This window comes from Lemur catta, chromosome 11 (assembly GCF_020740605.2).
Source record: "Lemur catta isolate mLemCat1 chromosome 11, mLemCat1.pri, whole genome shotgun sequence".
NCBI classification, from domain to species: domain Eukaryota; kingdom Metazoa; phylum Chordata; class Mammalia; order Primates; family Lemuridae; genus Lemur; species Lemur catta.
In genome coordinates, this window is record NC_059138.1 from 47,731,921 (window position 1) to 47,747,176 (window position 15,256).

The following is a 15,256-nucleotide window of genomic DNA, read 5'->3' on the forward strand; positions in this document are numbered from 1 at the left end:
ATAACTCATCTAAAGCAAATAAGTGAAATTTATATGGAAATAGATAAATTACTCTTGTCTTAAATATGTAACAGTTTTAGCAATACTCCAAGTGGAGGTGTGGGTGAAAAGATACCAAAATACAAATATAAATATTGACTTAAATTTACTGTGTGGTATAATTATGTTGCAAGATTATAGAAAGTTTATCTGGCTAATTGCAGCCTTATGAGTAATAAAATTACCATAAGTTCTGTGCTTAGATAATGATAAAATAAATTAACTTATCTATTTTTTTAGAATATTCTTAAAATATACCTGTAAATTCAGTTTGGTAGTTATCATTGCAAATTGTGATAAGCTATAGATTACATCTAGTGAGTAGACAATTCTGGTGGATAGGCCATTTTTGCTGCTTTGAGCAACATTTGCTGAGTTTTGGTCTGTCATGCCCAGGCAACATGAAAAGTTCTATAAAAGAAAACTCTCTAGCTGTTCCATGCTCTTTAAGTTTCTGCCTCACAGTGTTGGCATTATTCCCAGGTCTCCATAGTTATTCATATAATAACTCTATTGAGCTATGGATGAACTCTTTAAAAAATCAAGTAAAGGAAGATGTTTTCCCATGCTTAAAAGAGCAAAATTGTTTTCTGTTCAACTGTGCTGATATGATTTCCACATCTTAATTATTATAAATAAAGGTAATAACTTTAAAGTCTTGTTTTTTACCATTCGTGTTTTTGAAAATGCTCAATGTATGTGTGTCATGTAGTCAGAACGTGCGAATTTTGCTAATGCTTAGTACAGTTGAATGCAGGTGTTTCAAATAACTTCCTGGAGATGCAAGCTACATTAAAATTGTTTTACATGATAAATACCACCACACAGTGAAACAAATGTTGAAAATGTTTAAAAACCAGCTGTAGGTATTAAAAAATAATACTTTGAGAAACAGTCTCTTGTTCAAAGTAGACTAAATAAAGGGATTATGGGTCCAATTGTGAAAAAACAAGACTTTGTGGCTATATAAATGCCTAGAGGGTAGAGACCCAAGTCTTATATATCTACTTTATTTTTCTGAAGCACCTGGTTTAGTACTCTGTACACAAAAGCATTTTTCTTAATGACTGACTAAGCCAATGATTGCTGTTTTTCACTTACAGGTTTCTGCAGATGGCAGGACTAAGTCACTCCCTCATGCAATCAACAGGTACTTATTGATTGTTTCAAGGACTCTGTCATGAACTGGAGATAATACAGTGAACAATGTTAAGTATTGTGAATGATTCCATGACTTTACAGACTAATGGGGGAAATGGATTAAAAACTAAATGAATTAAAACAATTTAAGGGAATCTACAAGAATTACTAATGTAGTTACCAATATGGCTGAACACATATATTAATATATATATATATATACACACACACACATATAAAGACACATATAACATGTATATGTGTATATACAGTGTTATATCAGCAACAAAAGCTAAAACATGTGAGTAAAAAGGCAACTTAGAAATTATTTACAAAATATATCATGTCAAATAATCAGCATCCAGAATATATGAAATACTCATTGGAATCCTAACCAATTTTAATAAAGGACAAACAACATAAACTAAATAATAGAAAAAATATGAACAGGCAATTTTTCTAACAAAAGAATAAAAAAATGCTCAATTGAACTGTTCCCCTATATCAATAATTAGGGAAACAAAAAGGAAGGCTTCAGGGTATGGTATCTTGTGCCTATAGTCCCCAGCTATTCAAGAGGCTAAAGCAAAAGGTCACTTGAACCCAGGTGTTCAAGTCCAGCCTGGGCAACATAGCAAGACCTCATATCTGAAATAATAATAATAACTTTAACATTAAATAAAATACATGACATTTAAAAAAGTGAAGGCTTCAATGAGATCTTTTCTTACATCCCCTAGACTGGCAAAAATAAAAATGTTTGATTATGCCAAGTGTTTACAAGCATGTTGAACAACCAGAACTTACACAAACAAAATGTGTATTGTTTAAGGATTCATATATCTTCTAAAACTATTAAAAATCAAGAGAATGATTAATTAAAAAAATTTGAAGTAGTCATTGTGAAGGAAGGATGAAAAGAATCACAAAAGTAGACAGTCGATGTTGATAATGTTCTAGTGATTTTATTAGGTAGCAGATTAATAGGTGTTTTTTTCATTAGCATGTTTCAAAAACTGCATATATAATAGTGTGTGTAAAATAATAAATTTTGTTAAAGCTTGAATAGAGTAAATTCAGTTTTGGGGGCCACATGACATTTGAGTTCCCTGGAAAACATGGAAGTATTTGCATCAGATAGACAATTGGATATAGAAAGTCTGAGAAAGAACAATAATTGTGGAAGGAAGTAAATCAGCAGCAATGGATAAGATGAGAGGGGTTTAAGGAGGGAGCTACAACTGTATAGATGATTTTTGTGAAGAGACACCAGAAAAATAAATATCTAATTTGAAAGCTTATTTTTTTAAAAAGATGAAGTAGTAGATGCAGAATCTAGATTGGAGTGAATTGAAGAGTGAATGGAAAATGTATTGGAGCATCCTGAACAAGCCTCCACTATAAACTCCCAAAAAGATAAGATAAAATTTGGCATATATGACTTTCTATGTGTTGCTGAACTGGCAAGAAAATAAGGAAAACACCCAGTGTCTATGAACAGAGCAAGAGCATGGATTCAGTGAGGTGAGCTAGCCCCTGCCCTAGGAACAGCTTCCGAGGCCCTATGACCTTGAGTTTTAGCTTGAGGGCTGTCTAAAAAGAGGAATAAAAGCCCAAGCCCTGCACACGAATAGGAGTTTAAAGAGAGACATTGACACAAAACCTGGACTTTAAAAGGTTATGCTTTCCATGAACGGTTGGACCACAGAAATATTTGCTCTGCACTGAAAGAAAGAACACATAATTGTCTTTCTCAAATTTGGCTCTGAGTGGAGAGACAAAAAAAAAAAAAAATCTCCTCTCAGTATTTGTAACCATGAGATAAAGCTCAAGAAGGTTGTGGCCTGACCTCAGAGTACCAGCCTAACCCAATCATCCCCAAATTTCCCCTAAGGGAGCATTAAAGCTGATCTGGGTTTACAGTGGTTCCGAGTTACTCAGCAAAAGCTAATGCAAATCCTCTCTAATGGAAAGTACCTTGAACACAGGTCTTAAAACATTCCCACATATATAATTCAAAAGATTAGGAACTCTTACTAAGACAAAAAAAGTACACATACACACGAAAGGCACATTGAGCAAGAACTAGCAGAATGAGACAACACAGATTAAGACCAACAAATAATTCAGATATTAAAATTATAGAACACAGAATATAAAAGATGTTATTAAAAGTAGATGAGACCATACAAAAATAAAAATTTTTAAAATAATAAAAATAATTTTTCAAAAGAAAAATATAACTGAAAACTTATTAGATTGGTTAAACTGTAAATTTGCAGATTATTATCTAAATACTATCTATCTAATGCACTTCTTAAAACATGTTCTGTACACATCTGGGGATCTTTTAGATACTTTCAAGGCATCCATGAGGTCAAAATTATTTTTATAATAATATTAGAGAGTTACTAGCTTTTTCTACTATGTTGAAATTTGCAAAAGTAATGCTGGATAAAACTGTTGCATCTGCATCTTTGATCAAGGTAAGAAACTATACTGGTAACTGTAATTTATTATCACCATGTATTTGCAATTAAAATATAAAAAATAAAGTTAAAAGACCAGTTCATATTTAAAAATAGCCTGAATAAAGGATTCAAATATTACTAATTATTTATAATTTACACCCTTAGATATACATCTTTTTAGTGTTTTCTGTAATTACATGGGGAGTATGTATAAAACATTTGTGCTGCATATGGAACTTTGATAGTTATTTCAAGGAAAATAACATAAGATGATTTGAATTTATCTGATCCAGCCACATGTTCATGGAACACAACTTTTTAGTGGAAACAATAACTGACAGGCAAACTATGGTCATTGAGACTTTGGTACTTTGCAGATATCATCTTGAAAAAGAACAACATGAACCTGTCAAAAAAACAGCTGACAGTATTTGTTGCCAGTGATAAAACTAGACCCTGGAGTGAAAATTAGAATTTTGTACAACTTGTCTCTACCACCATAGACTTGAAAGCTGCCCAATTCTAATGAGATCAGCGGTGAGAGTAACAAAGGCCATTGTTTGATTTGTATTATAAAATGTGTTAACATTTGGAAAATCTGCATACCTCAATGAACCAATATTTTCCAAATGATCAATTCACAATATTGCAAAATCATGCTTTGGTAAAGTATATACTTATATTATAAGATAAACTGATGGATTTTAATGTAACAGAGCATGAAAAATTGACTGATATGCTTCCATATTTCACATTGGGATTAGCCCTTAAGATACTATCTGTCACTTGTCAAATTTTAGTGTAATAACAAAAAGAGCTATCTTAAAATGTTAGTAAAATCATTCTCTCTTTTCCAGTTCCATATTTGTGTGAGCTTTGGTTTTCTTTATACACTCCAACCAAAATGACCTATTGCATAAGTTTGATAATAGGAGATATGAAAAAAACAGCCATCTTCTATTAAGGTAAATATTAAAGAGATTTGTAAAAATACCATTCTTCTCACTAGATTGCTTCTGCTTTGAAAATATTTAATAAAATATTAGCATTTTAATAACATTCTCATTTATGTTGACAGGTAATTTATTAATACTGTTATTCTAAAATTAATTATTTTAAGTCAATTTATTAATAAGTAGTTTAACAATTTTTCAATTTCTAATACAGTCAGTGTTAATAGATATTTATATAGATATGCAAAAGCCTTTGGGGATTCCCAATAATTTTTACGTGGGAAAAAAGATTTTGAGACCAAAATATTTAAGAGTGTAGATAGATAGATAAATAATTATTGGAACCCATTCTTCTAAGTGAAGTATCACAAGATGGAAAAACAAGCAGCACATGTAGTAACCATCAAATTGGTTTTTACTGATCAACACTTAAATGCACATATAGTAGTAACATTTATCAATGTCGGACAGATGGGGGAAGGAGAGGATAGTTATATACACACCTAATGGGTATGGTGCACACTGTCTGGAGGATGGACACGCTTGAAGCTCTGACTCGGGTGGGACAAAGGCAATATACATAATAAACATTTGTACCACCATAATATACTTAAAAAAATTTTTAAAAGTAGCTCCCACTGAGCTAAAGGGAAGTGTCTAGAAAAGGGGAAGTTGTATGATTTTAGCAGCCTATGTTTACAGCAGCTGGAGGAAGGATGCACTGCCTTGTTGAAGGGAACATGAGAGGGACTCCAACAGTTTCTGCTATCAAGGGAAAGACCAGTTCTTTGCAAAGAAGAGGGACTCAATATCTTTTGAATCATTGTTAGCCTGTTCTACTTCCCTATGAGTTTCTATTCACTAACACTGATATCATTTCCTTTTGTATATGAAACAAAACAAAAATTTCTTAGTCCTCAATTTGATAACAATTCAATTTTACATTGAATATGCTAAAAGGCAAATGAATTTCTTCTAACATATTTGTCAACTTCAGTACGTGAAATGTGGTTTTTGTGCAAATAGCTTTGTCCTTTGGTTGATGGTCCTTCCTTGAATGTGGAATGCTCTTCTTTAGACTATTTATTTATTTATTTATTTGCATTTTTACAATCTGAGCTCACTCTAGCTTCATAGAAAGTAAAATATTTGTCCTGAAGCTTCTCCTTTATATACAAATTTACAGTGAATTTTTTCTTTTTCTTATATGTTTGAGAGTAATTCTGCCAATACCATTCATTTACACCTCATTATGTGGTGATGTTTATTACCTGATACCCATTTTTTGCATATATTTTACCTACACCATTAGATGGTTTCCTGAAGCAAGGGGACTATAATTTATGCCTCTTCTCCTCAGACTTAAACTATGTGTTATATCTAAGAGAGCATTATGTAGAGATTTCAAAGAGAAGAACCAAGTCTATTTGATTTGCACCCCCATCTTACAGCATAGACCCTGGCACATAGAAGCACTCAGTAAATATTTGCTGACTGAATAAGCAAATTAATACTAAACTAAATTAATTTCTGGTAATAAGCATATGTCCTGGTAGGTCTTCCCATGTGTTTATTATGGGTGTTTATACAAATACACAAATTTGATAACTTCATTTTCTTATTTGAAAATATTTTCTGAAATAGCAGGGCATATTTTTCCCTAAGTTTACTTAGTCTGCTTTACATTACTATGAGAAAAGTAGCTCTTTTATTTCATTTATAAGCCACATAGTGATGAGCATTCTTGAATTTATTTCTCTATTTATTAAAACCACAGACCTACAGATGAGTTTGAATCAGATCCAAAATTTATGGGTACTTAAAAGCACATGGAGGCAGGCTACAGAGTGTGGGGACTTCTATAACCACAGGCACATGACAGCTAAAAATTAGTGAACCAATTTGAGTGGAAAGAATTGAGCCACATCCTTGTTTGAACTGAGTTTACTGACTCTTGTTTATGAAATAACCCTTGAGCTGAAATTCTTAAGAAAATATTGGTGAATGTCAACCAGCTTCATTTACTTCTTTTGTCTACATCTTTACAAGCCCTTAGGATTCCACATTATAGTCAGAATAATAAGCAGGTTTTTGTGAGGCTATACAAGAGTAAAAGAGACTCAGCTAATGTTGCCAACATAGCTGAAAGAGGAAGTATCTAAAGTCTAATGAGAATATCCTTCCATTTCTAAGGAGTTCTGCAGAATAGCTCCACAAGCCTAGGAGATTTGTTCAATGTAAGAAAAACAAACATTTGAGTGCTTGTTCAGATTGAATCTGTCAAAATGTGCCCATTGTTAAAAGACAAATTTTCTCTGGTGGCTTAGATAATTTCTCTTTTTGACAATTGAATGACCACAAGGGGATCCTGTCAACTCTACTATTTGTCTCCCTTTCACTTTTATTTGACTTTTAGTCATTTCAAAGCCATTTTCATTTAGTTTCCACTGCTTTGACATTGAGTTTTTCTCTCATCATTTTTTTTCTCATCTTAGCTAATATCTGATCATGTGCTTAGAAACCCTTCAAACTGCTCTTTCATTTTCATCCTCCTCTTTCTTATATGCCTCATCTATATAGAAATGTGCTTCAACTACTTTTCTCCAAGCTGCTGTCACTTCACATGTTATTTCTATACAGTGAAATTACACAAAAAGCTCAAGGAAAATATACTTCCATAGTTTGTACATGCTCTTCTTTTTTGAGTAAAATATGTTCACTGTCCAACTTCTATCACATCCGCTAATCCAGTCTGACTTGTAGCAAAACACTCATTTGTCAATACTCACTTTAGTTATCATTCCACCTGAAACATTTGGCCTGGCTGCTATAAATAAAAAACTGAAGGGTAGCTCTTGATTCAAGTTCACGTTGGGAGCAGGAGTAGGAATCTATGAATCTTCAGCCTCACATCACAAATATTGTGACATCCTATTTACCATGTCTTCTTTTTTCTGACATGGTAGCAATTACTAACTTTCTTCTCTACCTTTAGTTTAAGTTCACAGAAAAGGATATCTTCTTCTTCTTTTTTTTATTTCAGCATATTGCAGGGGTACAAATATTTAGGTTACATATATTCCCTTTGCCGCATCCCAGTCAGAGCTTCAAGCATGTCCATCCCCCAGACAGTGCGCACTGCACCCGTTAGTTGTGAACATACCCATCCCCTCCTCCCCTCTCCCATCTGCCGGACATCAGATGAATGTTATGACTATATGTACACTTAAGTGTTGATCAGTTAAAACCAATTTGATGGTGAGTACATGTGGTGCTTGTTCTTCCATTCTTGTGATACTTCACTTGCCATTTGATCCATTACTGGGCATCTACCCAAAGGAAAAAAAAGACATTCTATAAAAAAGACATCTGCACTAGAATGCTTATAGCAGCACAATTCACAATTGCAAAGATGTGGAAACAACCCAAGTGCCCATCAATACATGAGTGGATTAATAAAATGTGGCATATGTATACCATGGAGTTCTACTCAGCCATAAAAAACAATAGTGATCTAGCACCTCTTGTATTATCCTGGAAAGAGGGTATCTTATTTTCTGAGCTAATTACTCACTTAGGCTAAGCCAAACTCTTTCATGATCTTAGGCTTTTGACCTACCTAGGGTTGAGCTGTGGCATATAGTAATGTTGGCATGTAACATGCCGGCCACTCTGCAAGGGCTGTGGCCAAGCAAAGCCATTGATTTGAGGCTGTGAGCATGGACAGGTTAGTCACTGACTGAAATTTCACTTACTTTCAATTTCTTTTTTTTTATTTCAGCATACTTTGGGGGTACAAATGCTTAGGTTACATATATTGCCTTTGGCCCACCCGAACACAGGGCATCACTTCTATGCACACATTTCCGAAAGTGTTTCACCTAAAATTGTACAAATAGAACACATCTAGCCATTCAATATTTACTGATTACCTAATATGTGTTGGATTAATTTCATTTATATGAGAATAAGTTAAGGATACAGAACTGAACAAGACAAAAAAGTCATTGCTTTCAAGCCACTGATCAGAGTCAGGAAGACAATCAATTATTTATCTGTAAATTAACAAATGCATAATTGAGGAGAATTGAAAAATGTTGGAGATGAGATGAGAGAGGTAAGCACATGAAAGATCATATGGATCTTTATATATTATAAGAAAGAGTTTTCATTTTACTCTAGTTACAATAGAAAGCCTTGAAGATTTTTTTTTTTTAAGTCAAAGGTGTATTGTGATTTGATTTGTATCTTAAAATAGTCATTTTGGCTGCTCCAGCAGAACAGACTCAATGGGGTTAAGAACGGAGGCAGGGTGGGCCAGTTAAGAGACTACTGGCCTGATTCAAATGAAAATGATGGTGTTTCGAACCAAAATTGGATTATATAAGATGACAAAAATAAGTTGGATTAGGGATTTCAAAGGAAGAACCAAGAAAACTTACCATTGGTTTAGAAGTGTATTTTATATCATAACTTTGAGAATTGTGGCCTAAGCAACAAGAGGAGAGTGATGTAATCTTCTGAGATGGAGATTATTTGCTAAGGGATAGATTCATCTGGAGATTTCTAAGGAGTTATCAAGCTTTCTATTTTAGCTATGCTGAATTTTTATGGCTGTCATACATCCAGAAGAGATGTTGGGAAGGCAGTTGTGTAATAATAAGACTGAAACACACTGGAAAGAGCCAGGCAGGGGTTAGAGATTTGAGAGTTATACCTGTTTGATGAATTTTAAAGCCACTCATGACAATTTAGATAGAGTAGAAAAGGCTAAAAATTTAATTTAGAGAAGAGGCAGAGCAAAGGACTAATAAAGGAGACTGAGAAAGTATTTCTCACGGAGTAGGGGAAAAGACAGATAAACCTTATTTTATTAATACCAAGAGCATGGCTCCCAAACCGAAGGTGCATCAACATCTCCTGGAAAGCTTGTAAAAACAGATTATTGGTTCCCATCCTCTGTGTTTCTGATTCAGTAAATTTGTGGTGGGGCCCAAGAATGTGTTTATTTATTAAGTTTTCAGGTATAATAAAGGGTCTAACTACATTTTTAAAAAATATTTGACTGCTTATTGCTTTTAGCCTTCACTCCTCTCTTTTCTCCTTCTGCTCACATCTAGACAAGGTGGTAAGAAAGCCCTGGTTCTCCCTCCTTTGGGGCTGGTGGAAGTTCAGAGTCTGAAAACTCCTGCACCTGTGTGGAAACCTTTACAGATTTCCATGTCTTAACCACAATAGAAACTCCAGGCCAGTCTCACACTGCTCTCATGAGCTATTTTTAAATTTGCTTGGGAACTATTCTGCTCTCCCTAGAAAGCCTCATTGTGTCAGAATTAAACATTTTCATACTTCATGTGTGTGTGTGTGTGTGAGTGATCATGAATCTCAACTTCTGAACCCAACTGTGAGAAGCTTTCAGCCTGCTGTTTCGGGGAGGCCACAGGTGATGCTTATGCTGCTTACGGTGGGATGACACTGTGAGAGGCGCTTTTTAAAAGGATAACATGCTTTGATAAGGAAGGATACATCATTCCATTTAAAATGATGTTAAGACATCAAGTAAGATGGACAGAAATTTGGTTATTCACCTTAGCCAGATCTCTTGTGCTCTTTGTAAGAGCCGCTTTAGTAGAGTGGGTTAGGGATATAATGGAATGCAATGGGGTAGACACAGCTAGTCTAAATAATCCTTTCAAGAATTGGCTTTTTTAATAATATATTAAATTTTGTTTCTATTCTGATGGAATGATATAGTATAAAAGCAGAAAATAATAATGCAATAGGGAAAGGAAATACTTGTCAACCAAAGTCCTTGGGAAGTGAGAGAAGATATACTCCAGGGGACAACAGAAAAGAGAGGATTTTTACATCATATTGGGGAGTTGTTACATCATATTAGAGAAAAAAACTAAAGTTTGTCATTTCAGGTGAGATTATCAACTCAGTGAAGAAGGAAGGGGAATGATGAAATAGTCATTGGAAGAGTGGGAAAATTATTTTCTAGCATATCCACTAGCCTTTTCTGATAATGATGAGTACCTCTTTAAGATTTGTGATTATAAATTTAAAGGGAGACCAGGTAGTACTAGAAGCCAGTATTTATTAGGTTAACACTGCAATGCTCAAGTCAGACCTTCTGGGTTCAAATCTTGGTTCTGCCACTTACTAGTTGTGTGGCCTTGGACAAATCATTTGACCACTTAAAAGTCTTTTTGTCTATTGTAACTGGTTTAGCGTGGGAGCATGTCAGCATTTAAAAGTTTGAATACTAGTGTATGAAATAATTTATTGCCCTACTGTCAGTAGATAATTAGTATTATCTCTTATTTTAGTAATAGGCCTATAGCAGACTTGCCTAAGTCTGATCACACAAGTGGGTGGCCAGTGACTATAAATCCAATAAACATTGGGATTTTTCCTGAAAAAGTAGGACTCAATCCAGGAAAACACAAAGAGAAGAGGCTCACATTTTTTATTTTGAAACACTCTCATCCCTGTTCCTACGGTTGCTTGGCTTTGTGCCATTAGAAGAAGGCAATTGGGTAATGAAAAAATAGCCAGACATCTGGGGCAGTTTAATCAATTCTTTGTTGAAAATCTTTTTCCAGTGAAGTCTTTCTGATGAGCATTAAATATAATGAAATATTTTCAGGCTTTGGGTAATTATTAGGGAAACATTCATAATTTTTCTCAAAACTTCATTAGTATCTAATCTTTCCATCTTAGTACATCCAAATCACTGACCCACTAGTCAAACTATTACCTACTGCCACAGCCAGCTTCATCAGCGCGATCTGTGCCATAGTCACAGAGGACCCCATGCAGAGAAGGGCCCCTATTTTGTTTGATGCTTTGCTTCCACCGTCTTGAAATTCTTTGGATTTGAGGTTTTTTTGTTTGTTTGTTTTTCTTTTGTTTTTTTAAAGTGAAACCCAATAGAACATTAGAGGTTGCATGTGAGCAGAGGAGACACACTGGGTGGCAGTGCATACACATCGTTGTGGTCCAGAAGCAGTCAACACATTCTGGAGCAGGCTTGTGGGCCCGATGGGAGGCATGAATGCATAGGAGTTGGCATGGCACGCAATCAAATGTGTTGGGGCAGTTTAAGGCACCATGGAGTCCCAAGGGGGCTGCCAAACCAGGATCTCAACCCAGATTGTAGGCAGCAATGGCAACAGAAGCAGCAAAAATGCCAGCAGCAGTAGCCAAGGGAGAAGGAAGATAGATACTCTGCTTGGGGTGTCAGTACCTATGGTGGAGGCTGGCTAGATTATCTGTCTCCAGAGCCTGTCTTTGAGGCATCTGCAGATACTAACTCTCCAGTCTAAGTGCTGGGACAGAAACTGCTGAAAGTTAAGCAGCAGTTTATATCAGTAAATTATTACAAAATAAAAGTTAACTGGATATTGCAATAGAGAATACTGGAGAGTTATTAGAACACTTCAAAGGGTTTAGAATCTCTAGTTTTGATAACTGATGCCACATTGCAAACCAAATATTCACAGACTTGGAAACAGAAATGACATTTAATATTGAATTATAGGGAAAGAACACTATTTTCATGGGTGGTTTTGGATGATCCTATGATTAACAAGGAAGACAACTTTAAATTAAATTTTTCCCTATAATTGATGATACAGTGATAGAATACATAAACAGGCACTTTGAATTATGTACAAATCATGAAGCTGCTTTGTATCTTGTGTGACCTCCATAGTTATAGGACCTACAAAAGGAAACATTAAAATGTCATTGCATAAATTTACATTTAAATTAAAATCAGACTTACATGAACCTGATTTGTATGAAGGGTTAAATCTTTTTAGAAAAAAAGTTCTGTGAGAAATATCAGGGGCCTAGATGAACTAAAATACATATTTCAAAATAACTCATCAGAAAATTTTCCAAATGTCACAGCTTATAAAACATTTTTATTAGTTCCAGAAACAGTTGCAGTAGCATAAGGACCTTTTTCAAAATTAAAAATGATAAGATTATTTGAGATCTTGCATTTACCAAGAACAGATGACATTACTTTCAGTTATATCACTTGTAAATAAAGTTGCTATAAATATACATTTTGTTTATCTAGTAAGTGAATTTGCAGAAAATTGATAGAAAAAATTTTTATGGTCAATCAAGATACTGCAGTATGCTACCAGGGTAACAATTCCATAAGATATCCAATGAGCTACACCATGACATTTAATGATAAGCTGGGGTAGTCAGATCTAACTTTACAATTTGATTCCATTGCTTACAAGTTGTATCATTTTAGACAACTCAATTTTTCTTGGTCAAAGTTTACCAATCTGTAAGATGATGGAGTTGTTTAGATATCTTTTCAGCTCCCCTCTAATTCTAAAATTTCAAAAAAACATTTTAAAATATTTAATCACAATGACGGTTGAGTACCCAAACATGAATACCATAACCAAAAAAATTAAGAATTACAGTTTTAAAGCAAAATTAAAAAGGATTAAATTATTTAATGGAAGGTGTCATGATTTATACATTCCTGGACTGCGTCATAGAATCAGTACAGATCAGCATCCTATAATTAAGTGGTCTGGTTTAACAGAGAGGTACACATTGTGATTGAATAAAAATTATAGCAAAGACTAAGGTATAACATTGACAAACTTGGTTATAGTATTTTTTTTTTGATGCTGCAATTTGGCATTTACTGTTTAACCCCTAACCCCATTTACCTTCCCACTTCTGTATGTTTAATTAATATATTTCAGAGGGCATAGTATAAGACATCAAAATAGATTTTTCATTTAAATTTAGAAAAACTTTCTGAAATCTACTATTATCATATTAAGAGAGCTATGTGTTCACGAAACATCCAGATTTAACATAGATAAATGCATTTGTTGTACCAAAAATGAAGCAACCAGTAATAAGAAAGAATTAAGTCTCTTCTTATTTCCAAAGTATCACAGGCCATTTATTGAGTGGCCCATACCATTCACAAATATGGTATGGTGTTATTTGTTCTTAAGCAAAGGAGCTTATTCTGTGGTGAGGAATCTCAAATAGTGCATTGTGTTTGCTTAAATAGTGTGGTGGAAATGAATAGCCCTGAGTAATTGATAGCAATGTTCACAATGCCTATTTGTTTCTAGTATATTTTTTTCCATGTATTACAGGGGTACAAACATTTTGATTACATGATTTGCTTTTGTGCAGTTTGAGTCTAAGTTAAAAGTGTGTCCATCACCAAGATAGTGTGCATTGTACCTGTTAGGTGTAAATTTACCTGTCCCCTCCTTCTCCCTGCTTGGTTTACGTTGATTTTTACTACCATATGTGCACATGGGTGTTGATCAATTAGCTCCAATTTAATAATGAGTACATATGGTAGTTATTTTTCCATTCTTACAATACTTCACTTAGAAGAATGGTCTCCAGTTAAATCCAGGTTGTTACTAAAAGTATTAGTTCACCATTTTTTATGGCTGAGTAGTATTCCATAGTATAAATATACCACATTTTACTAATCCACTTATGTATTGATGGGCACTTGGGTTGATTCCACATCTTTGTGATTGTGAATTGTGCTGCAGTAACATTGAAGTGCATGTGTCTTTTTGATAAAATGATTTTTTTCTTTTGGGTAAATACCCAATAGTAAGAATCCTGGACTAAATGGTAGGTCTACTTTTAGTTTTTTGTTTTTTTTTTTTAATTTCAGAATATTATGGGGGTACAAACATTTTGGTTACATATATAATGCCTTAGCCTCACCCAAGCCAGGGCTACAAGTGTACCCTTCCCCCTTGCAGTACCTTCCGCATCCATAGTTCTTTGAGGTACCTCCATACTATTTTTCATAGAGGTTGTTCTAGTTTGCAGTGCCACCAACAATGTATGTGTTCCCTTCTCTCCACATCCACACCATCTGTTGTTTTGGGACTTTTTGATAAAAGCCATTCTCACTGGGGTTAGGTGATATCTCATGGTGGTTTTGATTTGCATTTCCCTGATGATTAGAGACTTTGAGCATTTTTTCATTATGTTTACTGGCCATTATTTCTATCTTCTTTTCAAAGGCTTCTGTTCATGTCTTTTGCCCACTTTTTTATGGGGTTGTTTGATTTTTTTTCTTGCTGATTCAGTTGAGTTCTTTATAGATTTATAGTATTTGTTTTGTAATCTCTGGGTCTTTTTATTCTGATCCTACTCATTCCTTATTCCCTCATTCCTTGTTCCCAGACACTCTGCTGATTTCTAAACTGAGTTCAGGCTGTTCTTCATAATACAGCCTTATAAAATGATGAGGAGATATGCAATACCCCAGCATCCATCTGAAACATCTGAAGTACTCTCTGGAACACTTGGCACACTGCACAGACTTTGAACAAGTAGATGGATTTCAGATAAGTCTTCCACTTCTTAATTTGACCTTATATAATGGAGGAAACCATGTGGATAAAATTAAGAAATTTAGAATATTAGAACAATAAACTGTTGTGGAATGGAAAGCATGTTGTGCTGTAGAGTCCTCTTTTGGATATGATATTGGCCAGAAACCTCACAAAAATTAAAGGAGCAAGGCTGAACTGTAGTCATTCTCCCATTTTTAATGCCATACTATATTAAAAAAAGAAAAAAAAACACTGTTCCATATTCTGTCAAAGGATA

General features: G+C 34.3%; 1 long non-coding RNA gene across 1 annotated transcript; it reads left to right on the forward strand.

The window, feature by feature from the left end:
- The first annotated feature begins 1,127 nt into the window (after positions 1–1,127).
- On the forward strand, positions 1,128–15,003 carry LOC123647390. The gene is made up of 3 exons (XR_006738217.1): positions 1,128–1,189; positions 4,508–4,615; positions 14,828–15,003. It is a non-coding gene; the product is annotated as an uncharacterized LOC123647390 (long non-coding RNA).
- Positions 15,004–15,256: the final 253 nt, after the last annotated feature.